Raw genomic sequence first — 22,843 nt, forward strand, 5'->3', positions numbered from 1 at the left:
GGGGATTGAACTCCTGCTGAAGTGGCTTAAGCTTCTTTATGCTGTGCTTTAACCCGCTGCACTACCAGGGAGGGGCAATTGAGACCTTTTTGAAATAAGTAAAGGCCACTCATTCCTACATAACCCAGGATGATGGAGCACCTGTATTTGTCAGTGTTAGTGATACACACTGCACAGGATATTATCTGTCCCCTTCCAATTTGCAAAGTGGCATCTTACATGCTCTGAATGATGGGTTGTTTATGGGTGTGCACTGGGGTCATCTCATACCAACATTCAGCTATTCTGTAAGTGCTTGTTAAACATAGCTGTTATCAAAATTAAATTAACTCATCATTTTTATTAAAAACAAGAATAACAAATATTCAAACTGCTACATTTTCCATGATAGCTTACTACACTTCCCTCTTAACTCTGTCTTTGAGCTTACTGACGACACCCTTGATATCTGTGTGAATTAGATATTACATAATGCTGTGCTCCGTTATGATCTCCACAATTCTATGGTTAATGATAGTCATGTTGGTCAGAGTGACAAGAGTGTTGACACCATGGAAGTGGATGTATGCCACCAGTCTACCCTCCTACCATACTCTTTCTTGGGAGCCAGTTGTTAAACATTTCCCAACACAGCACAGAACATCTATTTCATAAATGGGAAACTTAGATTTGCTCATATTTGCAGTAATTTTAGTGTCATAAAAAATACTTTTCTAAAAGCTTGGGAACCATTGTGCTAACCCTTATTTACCTAATAATTAACTTTAATATTATTTCAATTGAATGTATTCATTGATTTAAATGTGATTGGCCCAACGAAATGATTGGTCCTTAACTGTGTTCACCAATAACACAAGCGTTGAAAGCTGTAAATGCCACCTCCTTCATTTAACAGTCCTACTCTATTGAAAATGCATAGTTTTTTTTTTTTTAAAGCTCTCTGGAATATACACATAAGCCTATAGATTTGTACCTGCACAAAATGGCCAACTGAAAATGGTGATACAGTCATCTGATGATGGTGTTTGTTTCTTGAAAAACTTACAACTTACATCTAAATGTAAGTTACTACCTCAGCCATTTCAAATATTCTTGAATGCAAATGAAGAAGCATGCTAACTTTTTACTCTACATTTTGATTCATGATGACCTCATTAACTGCCAAACAAATTAATCCTAATTATAACCTTTTGAAACATTGCTGCATTAATAGGATGTGGAAAAGGATTACTGATTGAATCTCTCATTAACACATTTTGTCACTTAAGAGATTGCCAGAGTGATTGAATGTTTCAAATTCTCTTATAAATCCACTGGACAGAGTAACAGCAAATAGAAATATATTTATATATAGGACCTAGTCATACTTGGAAAAAATATATATGAGCTGAGAGAGGAGGGAGCATTGAGAGTCTGGCAAATAGGCAGGGCAGGCCTGCCACAAGTCAATTTGTATGATGAACTAAGGAGCTTCCCAGGCAGATCTCATCCGAACAGAAAAAAAGAACCAAGCACAAGCTCTGTCAGGAACAGAGCCAGGGAGGGGTGATTATGAATACATCAGAGCATCTGTCACTTGGATTAGCTCCTGGCCTAGACCCCCCATATATGTCTGGGTCCTGAGGCAGTCTGGAGTAATATAAGGGAAAATGATAGAGCTGCTCCGGAAATTGATTCTAACATGTTAGCATACGCACAGTATTGCTTTGGGAACCCTCCAATGTAGTAGAATGATAAGAGGAAAGCCTAACCCCCATTTCACAGTGGATCTGAACAGCTGTGGCATCTCATGGGTACTTGGGTGATGGTAGCAGAGGAGCAGGGGAACTTGCCAAAACAGCAGCTGGGCCCCTCGAGGCTGCAGTCCCCTTGGTGAGGTGGTCAGGCTAGAAAGATGCATCCTTATCTAGCAGAAGGTATAAAGGGAAAAGCTAGACAAGTTCACCAAGCACAGGATGGCTCTGGTACTTTTGCACAGACCACCTTGCCACCAGTAGTTTTGCAATGTAACTAATTAGCCACATGGCAATTTTGCTGTAAAAAAAAAAAAATTTTTTTTTTTGAAAAATGAAAGAGACATGTTCAAAGGGATATCAGAAAACATGGCTTTTTCCATGAGGTCTTATGAAACATGAAAAATTAATAACATTCAAAAACAGAGTGTTCTAATTTGGTTACATTGAGAAAAATACAAATGTAAGATATTTGAGTTTTAAAAGGTTCATCACAAACAGTTTGCTTTCATGGATGGCACAGAGTTTTCCAGGTCTTTCAGTTGTGCATGGCATTATCTATTTGTTTGTATTTCTTGATAATTAAACTCACTGGAAGTATGAAATCTGAGTGTAGAAAAGCCAGATCACATACTACTATACTAGAATATGATAATCAGTTTGCAAAGAGTTGCTTTCCTACTTCATCAGTGGAGAAATGAAAAGCAACCATCAATGGTAACTTTGTTCTTTTCTCTTTTACAGCAAAAGAGCCTTAAGACCAGTTAGCTCTGTGGTGAAAATACAGCAAAACTGCTTTTAGTGTAGTTGTTCGAGGGAACTGCAATACAGGGAGTTGTATCAAAGACAAAACAAACTTGACTTATTTCTGGATTGTAGAAACCTAAGGATTCTAGGAAATCTTGGGGGAGAAGGAGAACTCACTGTGTCCTGGAGTTTTACATTATAAGATGGTAACAAGAGCACAAAAAATAATTGCATTATTTCCTGTCCTGTTGGGTGATTCCTGGTGAAGATACAATTAGCGCAAATCAAGAGCATGTTCTTTTTCCACTGCCAAGTTGCTGGTCAATTGATGCCATAGAGACACACATCAGTGGTCACAGGTTTTCTAGTCATTGGGTTATTTCCCTAAAGAAAAAGAAAGTCATTTTGCCAAGTCCAGGAACTTTCCAGAAGCATGTAAAATACTTACCAGCTGAGTTGTGGTGCCACAAAATTAGCCAGAAGTCCCAGAGAGACGAGTTCTTTAATTGGAAATTGTGTGTACCCCCGAGGTACTTAAATCAGGAGCTACCCAACTCCTTGAATGATGAACTCTACTAAAAGACTTGGAGACTTGGAGGTGGTCAGTTTTCTCTCTGTGAATTGGTGAGAGACTGGAAAATCTGGGCTGGCTCCCAGAGGATATAAGCAGGAAGGAGAATTGAAACCCTCCTACCATCCTACCAACACCTGTCAGGGCAGGACAAACAGTATCTGCAAATTGCAATAACAGGATAATAGGCAGCCTCTTGGAGTGGCAAAGTTGCAAGGAGATAACTCTTTTCATGTTGATGGCCCCTTACAGGACGCTCAGCCATTCAACCTCTCAGTACATGTATGCATTGCACAAAATGCATAAGTCCTTGGGGCAGCCCCCTACACAGTGTGCTAGGAGAGTGAGGGGTTATTGATTACGTCCATAACAAGACACAGAGTAAACCTGGAAGGATGTGCTCTTGGAGGTATGAGCTAGAGGCTTTGTTTGAGCTAAAACATAAGAACTAGTGACTGGAGCAGTAGCCCGGGGAATTAGCCCTTCCATCTGGTCAGACAGTGTATGCGCAGCATTGTTTTGCATCCCAAACAGCTGCCAGTTGTAAAGGACACAAAAGGCCCGGAAAAAATACATTTTGGAACCAGAAAGTATCCTACCCATGCCTGGAGGAAAAAAATCATTGCAGGCCTGGAAGAGATCCTGGAAATGATGGAGGTCAGCCCCTCCCAGGAGAGACAGTGAAATCCACTGGTGTCCTGGCTGCTATAAGCTACTACCAGGGCCTATGCAAAGACTAGTCTCACATATCGCTGGGCTCACTGCAACAGTGACCTTGGCAGGTGAACTAGAAGACTTTGACAGTGATAACATAATACAGGGAATAGAGGAGAAAGTTATCTCCACTGCTGGGAATCAGCTATGTCTGGGCATATGGGGGAAATTGGAAAGCATTATCAATTTCTATTTGCATGACTCCAAAGACAGAGATCTATTTAGGGAAACAGCTGGACCCCAATCATGCTACTTGTTAGAGAAGATGAGTTCTGAAACAGAGCGATGATCCCCGTTGCATTTTATCAACCAGTCAGAATAGTCATATGTGAGTCCAAAGACAGAGAGCAGGAGGGAGAGAAGTCGGTGGCACTGTCAGAGTCTGTGGAGACAGTCAGTAAAACAGTGGTCACACTTTGGAGCCCCTTTATAGGCTGCTTTACAAAAAAAAGGTATGTTCCTATGCTTTGGATACCTCACAAGCTTGTGGAGGTGCAGGTGTTTGGTGCCAGTGAGAGGAACCATATTGAACAGAGATGACTCCAGGCCTGGGGACTGAATGGGGCCACCAGATGTGGGAGGTCCAATAGCAGCAGCCTGGGGTTGAAGGAGGATGGTCATGAAAAAGCCACGTGATAAAGGATGGACTTATTTGTCAGAGCTGACTACCTGGGAAAATAAGGAGTTTGAAAAGGTCTGGCATTCTGGAACCATGATTAAAAACCCCAATACTGGGCCCTCTCCCGTGGCACAATGGGTTAAAGCTCAGCACTACAAGCAAGCTGTGGCCACTTCAGTGCTAGTTCGATCCCCAGCCCCGGAGGTGACCCACATGGTGCAGCAGACCTCTCCTGACCCACCCATTGCTCCCCTCAGCAGTGTACTTCGTCTGTCTGTCTGTTCTGCTCCCTACTCTGTCTCACTGCCCCTGAACTTCTGGCCTGCACCCCAGTTCTGTATGCATAAATAAATAAGTCTTATTAAAAAAAAATACCTGGGCAGTTATAAAGCCTTATTTCTGAGGAAGCATTGTATTCTCTGACATTCGGGAAAGTATTAAAAACTAAGATTATATCCATAATACAAGTGACCTGTTCCTGGCAGGCAATGCTCAGACCTCACTCCTCACAAGCTTTAGCTAACAACCCCTGAATATACCAAGCTTACTTTTCTTTATGGGCCTTTATGCTTGCTGATCTCTCTTTCTGGAATATTCTCTCTCAAAGCTTTGCAAAGTTCCTCTTTGTCATTCAGATCCCAGCATAATGCCACTTCCTCAGAGAGGCTTTCTCTGACTATACAATTTTTTTAGTCTATCATTCCACCCCCATTCTCTCATTGCAGAATTTTGTGTTTCTGATGAAATTACCATTAGCTGAAATTATCTTGTTTGATTTTTTTTCTTTCTTCTTCTTTCAGTTACTCATCTATTGCATGTCTACCTCCAGTCAAATGTAAGTAATCAAAAAAGCATGGCATCTTCCTGTCTTCTTCCCAGCTGTGTTCCTTAGCATGTTACCCCTGACTCATCTCAAGTATCTCTTAAGAATTTATTGAATCAATTAATTTTAAGCATTCATTGTCAATTTCTCTGCAGTTGGGGGAATTACTGACAATTGGTCAAAGTAAAAACAAACAAACAAAAAAAAACCAACAACTCTGTTTCTAGTGCGTTTATCTTTTTTTCCAGGTAAATGAGAACCAGGAGAATTTCTGCCTCACTCTTAGTGTGCGGTCTTGATTTGTTTATATGTGTTGACAGATCATTCTCCAGTTCATGTCTCTAACATTTTTGTTCACTGACATTTTGCACATATCAATACTTTTACACTCATTTTACCAGATCATCAGCTGTCTTTGTACTCTGAATTTGCCTATTCTAACCCAGCACTGTTAAGACATCACGTCACTAATGAGAATTTGTGATGTTGCCACAGTGTCTATAACCTTTCACTCCACTAGCAACACTAGGCCATCTTTATGCTTTATGGAACTCTGAGCCTCAAAACCCTCCGCTATAAAATATTGGTATCTGGAGACTCTTGTTTCAGACACAACTCAGGTCCCTCTCTTGTAATTTAGTGGCTGTGCATACCCACTGGAATTATGTGTGATGTGTTTCAGGTTCTTTTAGGTGACTACTTTGACACCATTGGAGCTTCTAAGACACTGCTGAATCATCTTCATTGGAAAGTTTTAAGAATAGAACAGGTAACTGCTCATGTTAGAAGACATATCATGGCAGGTAAAATCTAGGGACAGAAACCAATTCACCCCTTGAGATTTGTTCTAGCAAGGTGATCTTTCTACCTCTGATAATAATCAGTGTTCTAAAATTGTCAAGTTTTGCACTTAACAAACAAAAGTATCTTGAGGGGGGGGAAAGGCTATATTATCCATCATTGGATTTTTTATATATATAATTTTACATTAGGGTTACGGCAGAGTGACTATTTTAATTTTGAAGAGATGTTTAAGACTGAAAGAAACCGATAACCTTGGGCAATGTTCCCAATATGTTTGGCACTTTTAAATTTTTTGCTGTTTTTCCTTTTTTATGTAAATCCTTCCCTAGTAACTAGCATGGGAGATTTCTGAAATTCATTTACTGCCATTTTGTTGTATTGTCCAACAGATTGTTTCTAGTACCTTCTGATGTGTGGCAGCTGTGTTTTAACAATTCCAAGTGTACCATATGAAAGTAATCAAAGACATTAACACACTAGTGTCTGCAGTTCTGGAGGTATTTCCTGAATGTGGTACTGCTGGGCCCTGCAAAGTTGTAAGTAAATTACTCTTCTCTCTCTCTTTTTCTTACCATAGTGATCTTTAAATGTAGAATCATCACGTTTGTGCTTGTGGATCCTTGTGTTCATGGACATAGCTGTCACATGGGCTTCCCTGCCTGTCTACACAGCATGCACATTCTAAAATCTGCATTCCAGTGCCATTTTGACAGAGCATACAATGTTTAACACATTAATCTGTGCAAAGTGATCTCTTAGATTCCCAAAGGAGGAAATAGTTAAAGTTTAGTGTTTTCTCTGATAAAGTGTACCCTGGGTAAGGTAGTAACGACTAACTACATAACATCCTAATATAAGCAGTTATTGGGAAATGTTTCACAGAGAGTATTTTATTATTGTGAGATTGCACTGTGCTTAAAGTAAATATCCCTGGATCCCCTCCAAAGCTAAAAGAATGTAGTTAGTTTGCAGAATCTGCTCATTCAGCAATTGTGTCTCACGATAAATTAGGAAATTGGTGGGGGGGGGAGGCAGATGCTTTGTTTATTACAAAAGGTGGAGAGAGACACAATAATCTGAAGAAAGTATACTTTTCAGAGCACTGTTGTCAGTAAAGCAATGTGTTGTGAAATCTTGAAGGAATATACAGTAAAACACACATTTTATTACTTCACTGATTGCCAAATCACATATGTCATATAAGCAAGGTATCCAAGGATGGAAGCCTAAAGATGAAGTTCCAGATGTGGCAGATGCTATAAGAAGTCATATTTTAAGATCTAAATTTAGCCTATCAGATACGTACTTTCACAACACTTTTGCAATGTTTATCAAAGAAAATGTAAACTCTTTCAATAGAACTATATATTCCAGAATTTCAGCAGACGTAAATGTTATAGATACAGATGTAGATTTAAAGAGAACACCTAACATTCCATTTCAACATGTCAACTTCACTTTGCTTTCTAGATAAAGTATTGTTCAGAAATATGCTGCAAGTGAGAGGTTCTAGGACCCTAAGGTAACCATCAGGAGCCTGCATTTATTTGAAATTCCATTTCTCCCCCATGGCCGCTGCCGACAGAGCCTCAGCCTAGCTAACCCATGCAGAACTCTCACTCTTAATTTTAAAAGTGACACCAAAAGCTTTTAAGGATTCCCAAACACTGTGACAAAGTACAGGGCAAATATCAATGCTAGGGCCCGTCTTTGGGGAGATGCTAAAACTTGGAGTAACATTTTTGCCCTGCCCTATCCATTGCCTGCCTTGGGCCTCCTACAGGACCTCCCTAGGTGCCAGGCAGCCTCTAGCTTTAGCTCCTTGCTGAATCTCTCTGGCATATCAAACACCAAGCTAGTACATCTTGCAATCAGAAAATAAAAGTTATTAAACTGTCCACTATAATTTCAGATACTCTTCGGGATCCAATTGTCTTTCTTTTATTCTTGTTTTCAAAACAGTGATTCACTCACTGTCTAGTGTCTTTACCCAGATAAATACAGAGAAAACAGGGAAGAAATCGTCCCTCCTCACACCTTGAACACTTTACATAGTCTCAGTCTTGGATGGAATCTGCATCGACTGAGCACTTATCCTCCACAAGTGGCAATACTGAAGGTTTCTTTTTAATCTGACATATTCCCTGTCTTTATAATTGTGTGGGAATATAGCCTACCAATCAGATCAAGATGACTGATAGACAAATAGATGTTGCTTTCAAAAGATAGAAGTTCAGGATTGTCCTACAACACAGAGTACTTGCCATCTGCTGCTGTTGTTTCTGAATCTTAACTTTGCCTGTTTTTCTGAAGCAAAGAAAATTAGAAACAGTTCCTGAAATGTTGCCATTTGGATCAGCTACTTTAATTTACTTCAGATACTCTTTTGAGGATACTTAGCATGCATAAGGTACAGTTCAGTGTAGGAGAGATGCATACAATGGAGAAAGCGAGACCCCACTCTTCCAACAGGAGAGCTGGCTGTGTGAAGGAAAGGACATTCTGCTGTCAGAAAGGCTGAACAAATGCCCTGGGATAGGGACTTGTATGCTCTGCTCAGAAATCGATTTATTTGGCAAGGAGAAATAAATGGGAGGAAGGATAGAAGGACTGAAAATGGGAACAAGGCTAAAGGAAATACTGGGTCCAGATTTTACGACCATATGCCAGTCATTCAGCGTTTGGACATTACGTCCTAAATGAGAGAAGGCCACTGGAGGCTCTAGAGGGACAGTGACATTTTGTAATCAACTGTCTCTTTTCCCTATTGATTGTGTAAAAAGCCTTCTTTTTGAAAACTCGAGTCATTCAGGAGACCCTTTACAACATCATCAACATCACACAAATTTTTTAGGAACTCAGTTGTTTTAATATTAATCAAATCACAACAGAAAATACAGGAGGTACTATAGAAACTTGTATTTTTGACTTTAAAGGCTACATTATTCATGCTTACAATACAATCACAGAGTAGAAAAGTTTTGTCTCACTGTGGCCCCATCCCACCTCCAGCCCCTGCATTTCCGTATATTTCTCATCCATCCCAGTTTCACCATTTAACTAATGTTTTGATATAGGTAAGGGACAGGGTATTGTAAGGAATTAATGTTCAGATAACTGGAAGATTCCCTTTGAGTGTGATTCATGAAGGGTATGTAGAAATTTAAATTCCCTTGCTTTTTCCTTCCCCCTACTCTCAATGCAAACTTCACATGATCACTTACCCATGAAATTCCTAGGGACCAAAACTCCTTTAGTGCCATGGTTGGAGTTAAAATCATAAATAGCCAAGGGAGATAAAAACCTTAAACTAGATTTATACTGGGATGAAAATGAGCCATTGTGTAGAACCATGTATCCATCAGATTCCCAGCAGGAAATATGCCCAAATTAGGATCATTCCAGAAGAATTTAATAAAGAAACTATTTACAGAGTTGTGGGGAAGCCACAAGAGTGAGCGCAGCACCCTGGGCTAATAAAACCACAGCTGTTACCACTGGCCCTAGACCCAAGAGGTGAAAGAGCAGTTACTGGAACCCAGACTGAAAGAGTCATATAGAAAGAGCAGTCATAGAAGGAACTCAGGCCTCTCAACAGGTATACAACTGGCCCAGAGAAAGAACACCAGGAATACATCCCCTGATCTCATGTGTATCCTTGCCTCAGCCTTTCTCCAGGACTCCCCTGGCTGAACTGAACCAGAACTAGAAGGTGAGGAAATCCTTGACAAGGTTCTCATAAGTCGGCTTCCTGTGCCAAGTCAGCCAGAAATGAGTACAGATAGAGCTGTATCATAAACGACAAACACAGCAGTAAGGTGTGGGGGAAAGGGAAGCAGGAACATCAAGTTTGAGATAGGGATATGAGATGCTGAAGAAGGAAAGACTAAAACATACTGTTTGGAAAATTGACCTTGTTCTTGAATGAACACACACACATACACACACACCACTTCAAAACTCAAAAAACAAAATGCTGAGACTTCCTGATTTCTTTTTTACATTGGAAAGATAATTACCAAGCATCCCTCATTCCAAAAACTGACCACCCTCCGCCTTTTTAAGAAGAAAAGTTGCTCACTGAGATAGAGATCTATGAGATCTTAAAGGATGGACACAATCTACTCTGAAATGCACAATCTTGTTTTATTCACCAGTTGGGGATGTACATGAAGACATTCTTCAGGCGAAGGGGTAGAGAGGGATCAAAACGAGAGGGGTTAGCACAAGGGACTATGATGATGGTTCTTGGGTGAATTGTTGGTGGGACTTGTACAGGGACTATACCTGACAGGAGAAAGCATGCATTGTACAAAAAGGAAGAATGATGGAAATATATATAAAATACAAAACATAAAAAATCTTGTCCCTAAGATTCCCCCAGATTCAAGGGTGCAGAAATTAGAGTCTGCCATCCAGTGAATGTGAAAACAGAATTGCACCCACAAAAAGGAAAGGAATTGATTATGACCATGTTGAGAAACAAATACAAAATTTTATCTCTTGTATTTTCTTAATCATTCATTTGTGCTATCATTATTCAGCAGCCTGATATAGTGGAAAGAGCACTGAATTGCAAGTGAGAAAATCAAGTCAACAGTCCCAACCAAGTGGCAAAATCCAGCCAAAGCAGCAGCTGGGCACTGATGACGAGGCCTGGTGCCTGTACATCCATGGCTAGCTCTTGGACTCAGGTATCTCCTTGCTTTCCAGTCCTAACTCCAGATGATACAGAGTAGAAAAACTAATCTGTAGTTGTTTCATCTCCACTTTAGCTTCCTACCCCATGTCCGATTAGGGAAGGGCATCTGAGTTGGCACTCTCCCTCAAGATTCAGAAGTGAGTGGAACAGGGACAGACAAAATGCTCCTGTTCCATCCAAGCAGTTGGGAGATAGATGACTATCTCCACTTTTAATGGCAGGTTGAAACCCCTTACCTCTCCACAGGATGCCATCTAGACTGTACAGACAAATTGTTCCCAGCTCTGTCATGTCCTACATCTGTGATCTTGGGCTACTCACATTCTAATTTTCTCACCTATAAAACGTGGGGAGTAGGCATTTGAGGAGTGCTGGAGCATTAAGATAATAAGGTGTGTGCACCAGTGTTGTGAACAGCAAAGCCCCAAGTACATGCAAAGTATTTTCAAGAGAAATTGCTAAATCAGTGTAGACTTTCTCAGTGGAGGGCTGACTGTAAATACATGCAGCCTTATAGACCACTCTCTCAGGACTATACCATTCCACTGAGATGGTAAGTGTGAAAGCAGACTTAGAACAGACCGGGCTAGATTTGGCCCTCAGGTTGAAATTTGCCAACATCTGATCTAATTTATGGTTTCATCTGGGAAAACAAAGAGGGGGAAAAATTAGGACAAGTATTTAATAACATGTTATGTTGTTAGGTATAGTAACATCTCAGTATAATAACATCTCATATACACACACACAATGGTTCAGACAATTGGTGAGGAGAATGACAAATATAAAGAAGTGGGAGCTACTCTTGTATGCTTCTAATTGATACCAGCAAGTGAATAGTAAGAGAAAATTTCCTAACAAGTGCCTGGGGATACAAAGTGAGAATGTGAAATCTGCAGGTGAAGAGATCTAATCTATTTGAGAAAGGAGGAGTAATATTCCACTTATTCCAGGCAGGAATTGTCATGACAGTAGAAATCTATATGATTCACAATATGACCTACCCTGAAGTAGGATTACATAAATCATGGAAAGTTTCAAGCGAGTGAGATATATGGTACAGTAAACTACTTAATATATATAACTACTAGGGCCACATGCTTAATTCATTTGGAGTAAACCCTCATTATCATACCAGAATCTTAGAGTGTAAAAGGAAAGAAAATAATAAAAGAGTAAGTCCCTGAAACACCTACTTATCCCAGGGAAGGCTTCTAGAAAACGGGGTACAGAAGCATTTAACCAGATGTCCAAAGGGCATGGGCCCTCCAGCTGGAGTTTCTGGCAGAAACATTGAACACATCATGATGTAAATAACAATGATTACAACAGACTTATAAAACATGCCAAATACTTTCTATGAAAATGCTAACATTTTTAAAACTCTTTAGTTTGCCCCATTCTATTCATTATAATTTTTTTTTTAAGAAGAAATGTAAGTTCCTGGAAATTTTACATGGTTCTTATTGAAGATTTACCCAAGTTTTACCTTTCTGGAATGAACTTCTTTCTTAAGTGATAGCCCTTTTTGTAACAAAAAAAAAAGAAAGAAAGAAAAAAGAAAAAAGCTTCTCATACATCATATTCTCTGCCGTCACTTTTCCACATAGTCCAGGGACAATTTTTTTAATAGAAGTTCACAATTAACTGGGCACTTGAAGAAAGAATGTTCATAAGAATAAAAGACTCCAGATAATCCTCCCACAGAAGAATAACATGTAAATGTATGTGTTCACTTCTCAAAGTGAATGGTGCTAAGATGCCATGGTCAGATATGTGCTCATATCGCATATACTTGGCACATTGTATTTAATTCTTAGCCGTAAGAGTGGAGCTAATGATGGTTGAAGAAAACACTTCAGGATATCTTTATTTTATAGGAAAGTCTCTGTGATAGAGGGGAAAGACTCTTACTAAGAAATGGATGATCTGAATTTGAGTTGGAATTCTTCTCTCACACTCTGTATCCCAAGTTCCACCCCATTTTCTAAGACCTTCAGTTTTATCTTCTGCAACATAGTTATACCTATACTTCATACATCACCTGGTAGAAAGGAGAAAAGGTAGGATGAAAAGCTTTACAAAATAGAAAGACAAGATTTTTAAGCTCAAGTTTGAGATAACTAATTACTATCTATTTTAAATATATTTTCAGAGTTCACTTAGAATGCAGACATATGTCTACTTAAAATGTGTATATTATCAACATATCACTAGTGCATATTAAGTATAATATTGTCTCCATACACAGTTTCTTCTCCCAGCACTGCCATGGCCTACAAACTGATAATGAATGAAATGAAAGCAAATGTCCAGTTGTATACTACGTGATCGACAATATTCACTGCCTCCTGACAACCTTCCAAACCTACCCTTCCCTATCAACAGAGCCACCGTTTTATTCAGATGTTCATACTTAGAGCCACATCGCTAGCCCCACTTTGAAGGATAAACATTGCATTTTCAAAACCAATCATAGTAACCTCAAACCTCGTTCATTTTGCCAATAACTTCTTAAGGGCAACTTAGGATTGTTGAACACTGATAATTGAACTGTTTGGGAGCACTTACTATATGCCAGGTATCTTCACAAATACTTTACATATTATATATCTGAATTTGAGTTAGAATGCTAATTTTAACAGTAACCCTATGAAGTAGATGTATGACTACTAAGTTTTTCAGCTGAGAGAATTAAGAGCTAGAGAGACTAAAATAAGACAAGAATAAAAACGTAGGTAGTAAAGGTCATTATCCATGCTCATTGCCACTGGACCATACCAGTCTCATGAGGGCCTTTGGAAAATACCTGCACATTGATTTCTTAAAAAACGAGCAAAACAGAATATGGTCGATTTCCTTCTACCAGATGACTAATGATTGTGTGAGCTGCCCAGAATGTCAGCCATCTTGTGACAACGACAATGAGGAACACTAAGCTGATGTACTGAGGTTAGCAGAATAAAAAGAAAAATCCGAGGTCTTTAGTATGTGTCAAAATATTGACTTTACAAACTTTAGAATTGGGTATAGTATGTCTAGCATATTATTGACTTCTAAACAGCAATTTACTGCCACCTGAAATGTGTCAGAGGTTCCAAGTAGGGATTATACTTTTGCAGAGCATCTTAGATAAATCGACTCAAGAAATCTTATAATTCTATGTTGCTAATTTTAGTGAAATTCTGGTTTTCACTCAACTAAGATGGGAAGTGTTAAATATTTAGGAAATAAAGAAAGAAAAGGGAAATTAGTAAAGTTGTAAGCAAATCCTATGACTCAGTCAAAGAACTAAAATCAACAGAAATTTAGTAATTCAGGATAACTCAGACTTAGTTTCGGGAACCTGCTTTTTCAATTTTTTTTGGGGGGTGGAATTTGTAAAATGCTTTTTTACAATGTATTTTTGTACTGTTTGCATGAGCCAGCATGCCCATGGCCTAGTACTGTTGTAACAAATCATTCAGGTCCATCTTTAAAAATATGACACAAAGAATTCCTAGCCTCTGTATCAACTACCTGTAGGCCTTTCTTTACCCTTTACCTCCAACCTCTGGAACACAAAGCCTTCTTAACCAGTTTCTCTCAAAAATCACTTCTACTCACTTCTACTCACCAGCTCAATGGGTACTCCTCAAACTGTGGCCATTAATAACTTCTTAGCTTGCAAATTGTATAGCTGTTTTCAGTTCTTGACCTATCCAGTCTCTTCATGGCATTGAGCTCAGGTTTACCTCTTGCTCCACTTTTCATCCTTACTCTCCAAATAACCTCACCATTTCCCACTTTTGTATACCAATTTTATATATTTCACAGGCTCAGTGCTTCCCCCTAATTTCTAAACTCTATTTACAACGTCCTCCTAGATAGCTTCTGCATACTCTGGGAGTCATCTTGGCTTCTTGGTCTCACTCTCCTTCCACAATTCTTATATCTTTTGACAATTCAGACCCTAAAACATAACTCTTCATTACTCCCTGATCCAATTCCACTGCCAACTTCCAGACTTTCACTTATCATTTAGACTTCCAATGACCTGATCTCAAATTCCATGCTGACCACTAACAGAAGTATGAAGCACAGGTCTGATACTTTCCCTTTGAATAATTTCTCTTTTGTGAATGCATTGCCTTCAGGCTAACACTCACTTAAAGTATTGCTCCAGCTGGCCCCATTCTACCTGAAGTCTCAGGTCCAGGTATTCCCTCCCTACATACCTCATTTATCCATGTGACATTTCCTACTTTCCATCTTTGCTATGCACACATGGTGTTTGAGTAAATTATTCTCATCTACCATTCCTTGGCCTGGCAAACTAATCATACCTGAAGGGACAGCTCAGCTTGTATATTTTCTCTTTATCTTGCCGACTTCTAGGCAGACAATTAGCCTCCCATCTGTTTCTTTAAACGTATCTTCCACAAAACATGCATGGGAAAAGCAAGAGTTTCATGGATAATGCAACCTATCACCATGCCCAGCTCTCTAGAAATGCCCAAGGCCTAAGGATATAACCATTGTTGAGTGTAAGTGTCACTTTCTGGATACATTTTAATTTGAAACCAGAGAGAGTTGACAATGATTCTGTCATTGTCATCCATTCATTGGGTGAAAATGATTAGCCTATAAAGGAACAAACTCATTTTTGCCTCAGACTAATCTAAAGGACAGAATCAATGGAGCATATAGTTAAAGATTTTTATAAAAAACAATTGTAACCCAATAATTGTTAACCTACACACACACTTTTTATGTGCATATATTAGTCTCAAAAATCAAGGACTAAAGTAAAATGCCACCTATGTTTGCTTGAATGGTAATCTAGAATTATTGTGTTATATCAAAATTAAATACAAAAATTAATTTTGATAAAAAACAGGTAACAATCATGATAACATTCACTTAGATATATAACCACATGAAGCAAAACAAAAGATAAAAGTAGCCACATTAAAATTATGATTATGATTAAATAATTTTTGATGTTCCAGTCAGTGCAATAAGGTAAGAAAAAAATGAATTGCAAAAGAAAATATTAATGTCAATATCTTGACATAATACGACTATATTAAAAACTTAATCATTTAAAATTAATACAATTTAGTAAGCATCATATGTGAAATAAGTATGCATGTTAAGTGTGCAAATGTAAAAAGTTTGTCCTATCCATCAGTAGCTATTGTTTAGAAAATATAATGGACAAATAAGCTATCTACATAAATAAGCTTTACAGTAAATTGAGAAGCAGAGATGTCCTAACTAAAGATTATTTTCCCCAAAACATAGGTTGAGAGAAAGCAAGCAAAATTATTAATAAGAGTAACCAATATATATATATATATATAATAGAAATAAACCATTCATGAGAAAGAAACTATTTTCATAAGACTGCAAACTTTTATAGACAAGCATGTTGATTACAATGAAAGGGAAAACATAGTAATGAGAAGACTTACACATTAGAGAAATGTCAATGCCTCCTCAAATAATCATTAAATTTAATGAAATCCAACTTATCTCAGTCTATTTTTTGAGACTTTATGGCATAACTTTCACATAAAATTAAAACAATAAACAAAATAATGTAAGAGATGAGACTCATGATAGGGGTTTTGCTTTAAGATGTCAAAATGTGTTTCAAATCTATAATAAAATAGAGTGTAACATTGATGTCATGCTTTAGCCCTGAATTTTTCCCCCCTTACTTTGCATATCATGATCGATCCTGTCCTAGCCAAAGACATCCTTTTCTGTAAAATTTTCTTAGACCACCTAATCTGAACATGTCAGTTCTTTCTGATCACTGATCCCACATTCTTGGCTATTTAATAAAATCTGTGCATTCTTTCACACAGTTTAATGTTTTAATTATCTTCTCTTAACCTGTTTATACCTACTAAACACAAAGGGTTGTTTTCGCCATCAATGGTAGAGAACAATAAGATTTACTAATGTGGGCCCTCCCCGGTGTTGCAGTGTGTTGGAATGCTGCTCCGTGATGCTAAGCCAAGCCATAGCTGCTTCAGTGCAAATTCGATTCTTGCCCCAGAGGTGACCCAGGTGGTGCAGCAGACCTCTCCTGTCTCACCTGCTGCTCCCCTCAGCAGTGTATTTTGTCAATCTACCTGTTCTGCTCCCTGTTCTGTCTCTGGTGAATCCTCTCGCCACCCCTGTACCTCTGGCCTGTAGCCCAGTTCTGTATGCATAAATAAATAAATCTTTAAAATAAATTTTAAAAAAGGCTTTTCTAATGTAATGATGCCAAAACTTCAGAGTTGGGAGGAGGATCAGGAGAAACCACAAAATTTGGAAATTTAGAAATGCAGATTTGTAGGTCCCATACCAGAAACTGCATTGTAACCTGTTACTCAAGTGATTTGTGTGTCCTTTAAATTTTGAGAACTACCCTAAAGAATTCCATGGAATAAAAAAATTTCATAACTCATCTGAGACAATCAGACATAGTTAGATATCATCTTTGCACAAATGAATAGAATTATTCAAACCTTCCATTTCATGATAGACAAAAATTTAATGACACCCAGGAATGTACTAAAGAAATGTGGGTTCAGGGGATGGAAAATCTAATAAGAAAGGCAGACTGTGGGAGCATGTAAGTGGGGGTTATAAAAGTATCAACTTATAATTTGGAAAGGATTTGATAACTTGTTATTCTCCTATGGAGCTTTCTAATTTCTTTCTTCAACTCTAATTTACTGAGATGTCACATTTTATTATCACCTGCTGAATTTACATTTTAACCTAACCTCACCTCCAACTCACTGTCTTCTTAACAAAACTAATTCTCTCATATATGGCCTCCCCACTTCTGTCAACCTAAGCTTCAGTTCGCAGGTTACCTACTAGAATATAAGTTCCCTAGAATCAACAGGGTATGACTACCTGATTTCTTTACTCTATCTCCAGGGAACAAAACTGCACAAAGTACACAGGAGGTATTCAACAACTGAACTGTAAACAAATGGATCTAAACAAAATAATTTGAGCAATCATTATCCAATCACTATATTTGAACACCCCAGGTGCTTTCTCCTGGAATAATGCCTGGGTGGATTTACATTCAATCACATCTCTTTGGCACAATGTTTATTTTACCCTACAAGTTCCTTTAAATCTGTTTTCATTGTGTCACCTAACTAAAAGTACCTCTTCCCCAGACCAGCACAGTAAAATCTGAGATCCTATTTCTCTCTCCTTTCTCTAATCACTAATCTATCTCCAAGTAACTTTTTTCCAGTGTACTTTTGCCCAAAGTATTAAATCCAAATCCTTTACTCTAGCATTGGATTTTCCTTCCTGGCCTTGACTTCTGTTAGTGACTTCCCAAAGAGAACCTTCCTTTATAGCCAAGATGACATACTCATGCTTCTTTACTATGTATTACTTTCTAGGATGTATTTCCCCTAAGCAAATACAACTGTCCTTCCTTGTCATTTCTGCCTGCCAAACCTATTTATTCCTTAACACTTGTTTCTTCCCATTTTCTCAATGGAATCAATCTAATCTGAATAAATTTCACCATTGATTCATCCTGGGGATATCCAGTGATAATTGAACTCTCTACACAAGTATTATCTACTATGTCCTTAATTTACTATGTATGTTCTTCTGTACATATATCCTTCTACAGACATGTTGTACCACTGGTAAACAAAGAAATCAAATTATGGGAGCTTGGGAGTAAAGTCTCTCTGCCAGGTAGTAATGGCAGATCAAGCAATCTATTTTCCTTTTCTGGACCCCAGTGTCTACTATAAAATTGTACCTATCATACAGAAGTGAAATAATTAAAATAAATCACATGTTTTAAAAGCCTCTTAGCAAGTGCCTGTCACATAAAGAATGCTCAACTGTATCGATACTGTTTCCCCAGAGGCCCTTCCTTACAATTGTCATGAACTTATGTTCTTATGTATTTCAGTACATCACAATATTTATGTATGCATTGGTGGGTTGATGACTGTTAATGCTGACTCTCAATACAAACTTTCCACTGAAAGGATTTAGGGGCAAAATTGCCTCTTTTGGACAAAGGGTAAATACTCTCTAAAAGGAATGTGTGTGGGCTTGAGGAAGGGAGACATGTGAAAGAGATACAAACAGATAATGTACATTGGAATCCTGTTTTAGGATTACTTACCCTTTCTTTGATAACATATAAGGAAGTCTGGTTTTGTAATTAAAACTATACTGAGAAATGGAATGTGTTGTAAACTCACTAGGTAGCCTTGGACAAGAAATTTATCCCCTCTAAACCTGTCTCCCCATTTAACAATGAACTTAGACCTATAGGTCCTTTTTATCTTTTGAAATGCTATGAGGATATAGTTACTTTGTTGTATTATATCAAGATTGCACTGTCTCCTTTGTCCTTCATTTATATAGCAGCCCTAAGAAATATTTCTCATGTAGTCTGACTAACATCGAGGCTACTAAGTGGGGACTGGAAGGGTTGAGAGCAGAGTTTGGGGGACACGTCCAGTGGACTGTGGTTAAGGACTTTAGGTGCCTGGCAGTGGGCATGGTGTGGTAACATGCACCTCAGGAGTGTGAACTTACACTTCTGAATCATAGGGAGTTTTGTGAACCAGTGCTTCCTCAGTTAAAAAAAAAAGAAGAAGAAATATCTTTCATCTGACACATCATTACAAGATCTATTGAGATTATAAAAGCACTATTTTTGATAGGTTATAAATCAATTATTATTAAATACCAAATGTTCATGCTCACAGAGTGTGATATCTTGCATTTTTTACAGTAAGTGTAACTATGCTTGGTCTTACTTTAGAAAAAGACAGATTATTATACATAGATGGGAAACTCAAGATTGGCAGTTAGATTTTTGGCCAAAGTATACGTAACCCATGATTTCCTAGTTCCCATTTTTTTTTTAAGATTTATTTATTTGTGCATACAGAACTAGGGTACAGGCCAGAGGCTTAGGGGTGGTGAGAGGCTTCATCAGAGACAGAGTGGGGAACAGAACAGGCAGATCGACGAAGTGCACTGCTGAGAGGAGCAGCAGGTGGGTCAGGAGAGGTCTGCCATGCCATGTGGTCACTTCTGGGGCAGGTGGGAATCGAACTCATGCGGAAGTGGCTTCAGCTTCTCAGTGCTGTGCTTTAACCTGCTGTGCCACCAGGGAGGGTCCCCATTTCTTAATTTTACTAAACAGTACATATGTCCTTTGAGTCAGAATTATATTTTAATATGACAGTTGTTAAATAGGGAGAAGTTAACATAGGGTACTATCACATTTTATTCAGTAATACAAAAAATGTTTGTAACTTGCTCTCATTCATGTCCTGACATGAGAGGTGATGTTGTGTTTAACATGTGCACACACACACACATTTCCAGCAAATCAGCATCATGTTCTCGGTGACACAACATGTGAGAACATGTCCACACATGCATTTAGCGTGGATTTGTGGAGGGGAGTAATACATCTGTATTCATTTCCCATCAGCCTTTTGTCACATTCTCTTCTAGAGCCTGAGGAAGACCAACTTAAAGTCACCCTTTGCCAGCGACTGTGTCTGTGGCTGTGGCGCTTCTCTCAGAGGACCATGGGATGAGAGCTTCACAGTCTCCAGGAGGAGTCTGAGTTCCCAGACTTCAAAAGGGAACTCCTGAACAGGCAGGATGGGATGTGCCAGACTCAGAGCCATCTGCAATCCTCAGTCCAGTGGCCCCAGATTCAAGAGGTGGGTGTCACTTTGCCACTGAAATTGTGGTCACTGTCTTTTCAGCAGAGCCTGCCTTTTAGCCTCTCTATGGAAGAATTCAGGTGTGATTCCCATGGGAGCTCATAGGAGATAGGTTGTCTTACAAAGGACTTCCTGGGCCAGTTTCCCGTGTTAGACCCAGTGTCCCCCTCAGTGTTGCACAGGGTGGAAATGTGCATGTCACATAGGGACATGGGATGAGAAGCCCCTGTGCCACAGAAGCACAGGTCCACATAAAATGTTCCCATGAGAGGTTGGTGGTCAACCCTGGGATTTCTAACTGCCAACACTAAAACTCTCAGCAAGCTGCTGGTACCTTGTTAGAGAGGATTCCAGGGACTGACCATTCAGCAACAGGTGAGCCTCTCAAGGTAACAGCAATTCTCTCATGATTCCTGATGGGACAAGACATAACATCCCATGGTTCTCAAAGGCAGCAAAGGTCCAAATTGTTACCACAAGGATCTCGTAGGTCTCTACAGAGTATGAGCTTTCCTTTTTTGCTGGTTGTTTGCTTGATATAAGTCTCTTTTTTAGTTGATGTCTCCTTGGTCTACAATACTGTATTTATTTTAGGTGTATAGCTTCACACCTCAGAATGTGTGTGTGGGGGGGTGTGGGTGTGGGGGGGTGTGTACACACCTACCATAAAAGTTCTAGTACCATTCACCACTATCAAATTGACCCCCACGTGGAGGGTTTTAGGTGCCTTGGTGGTGGGTGTGATATTTGTCTCTAGGAATTCCTACATCAGAACGCAGGAAGTGGGGTGCAATCTTCCATCCGTCTCCCTCTTCAATTCAGTATCAGATCATCAGTTTTCCCGAGAAATTGGTGACTTGGCAGTGCTGTAAACCATGTAATCTCAATCAAAAAAAAAAAAAAGTTGATGCCCTCCACCCATTCTTCCAGCTCTCTTCCTCCTTCCCCTCTAGTATGTTGTCAGTTCATTTGCTTTTGTGGTTTCCTTTTATAGATCATAGATCCATCTCAAAGTCAAGTCTGGGACCACAGGTGAGTCCTACAGTGTGGCATTTGAGGATACCCTTCTCTTTTACCTGCAGGGCATAGGCTCTGGGAAGTGTGTAGGTTCTCCTTTAAGTCATTCAGGAATTGGGGGCCATGCCATGCAAACCCTCTGGTCAGAGTGAGAAGGCTTTGATTTGTTTGCACGTGTGTTATTTGTGCAATGCTCTCAGCAATTCTGAGTGAAACCCGAGGCTCTTACTGAAGTAGGGGACACATAAATCAATCTGATTATGCCCCTTTACCTCCACAATAGAAGTCATTTGGTTATAAAGCCCAGAACAGCCCCAAATACTTAACACTTTGCCTAGCAAGGTGTAAGTTTATCAGAACAAACCAAGACACTTTTTTACAGGTTAAATTTCTGTCTCTGTCTCTAGGGAGTCCTAGATCAGAATGCAGGAAGTGGGGAGGAATCTTTTGTCAGTCTCCCTCTTCAGCTGAGGATCAGATCATCAGTTTACCCAAGGAAATGGTGACTTGGCCCTTGTGCTGGACACAGGCATAGGATGAAAGCAGAACGGGTGGGATTCAGCTCCATCACAGATGTTGGCCCACCACTAGTCAGACTCTCTCCCACACCACCCCTCCCTTCTTCCAGAGTTGGCCTGCTGGATCAGGGGGGCGCAGAGCTGTGTGTGACCCTCTCCTGGGCTGGACACTGTCATCTGGCCAGATAAACTAACAGGCTAGTAAATCAGCTGGGGCTGCTTGTACTCTGCCCCGTCTGTTCCAGCATATGGTCTGTTCACTTGAGATGACTGACAAAGCTTCGCAGTTTGTGGTGTGATGCCCCCACCCAAACACCACGCCTACTGCCGTGTGCTAATGAACAAAGGCCTTGGTGAGCCATTTCAACTTGGTTACAATTCATGGCTTTCATAAGAGGAATGTTTTAAAATTGGATTTGAACTCCATGGAACTGGATGGAAACACTTGGAAAGACCCAATCATTTTATCCAGGGAGAAATTAAGGTAGAGTTAAGATTAGTGGTCCCTGCAGACTCAATAGCCAGTTAGTACTAAGCCACTTAGTACCCTGGGCTCCTGGCTTCCAGTCCAGTGCTCTTCCAGATCAGGCTGTTGCCACAAGTTCAATTTCACTTCATCTTCAAAATTTGACCCCTTGGAACCTTTCTGGGAAATGGACTTCTCGGCTGAGTGTGGTATAATGCACTCTGAGCAAGGGGAGCCATGCGCCTCAAAGTGGCTTTGCTCAAGTTCACTAATATTTACACCTGGGTAATCTGCATAAATTTCATAAATAATGTAAATTCCTACAAAGTGAGTTAACCACGAGCTACATGGATTTAAAAAAAAAAGATCCATGTTATGCAATCACCCTGGCAAAGTTA

The sequence above is a fragment of the Condylura cristata genome, unplaced genomic scaffold (genome assembly GCF_000260355.1).
Source record: "Condylura cristata isolate star-nosed mole 26May11 unplaced genomic scaffold, ConCri1.0 scaffold00006, whole genome shotgun sequence".
NCBI classification, from domain to species: domain Eukaryota; kingdom Metazoa; phylum Chordata; class Mammalia; order Eulipotyphla; family Talpidae; genus Condylura; species Condylura cristata.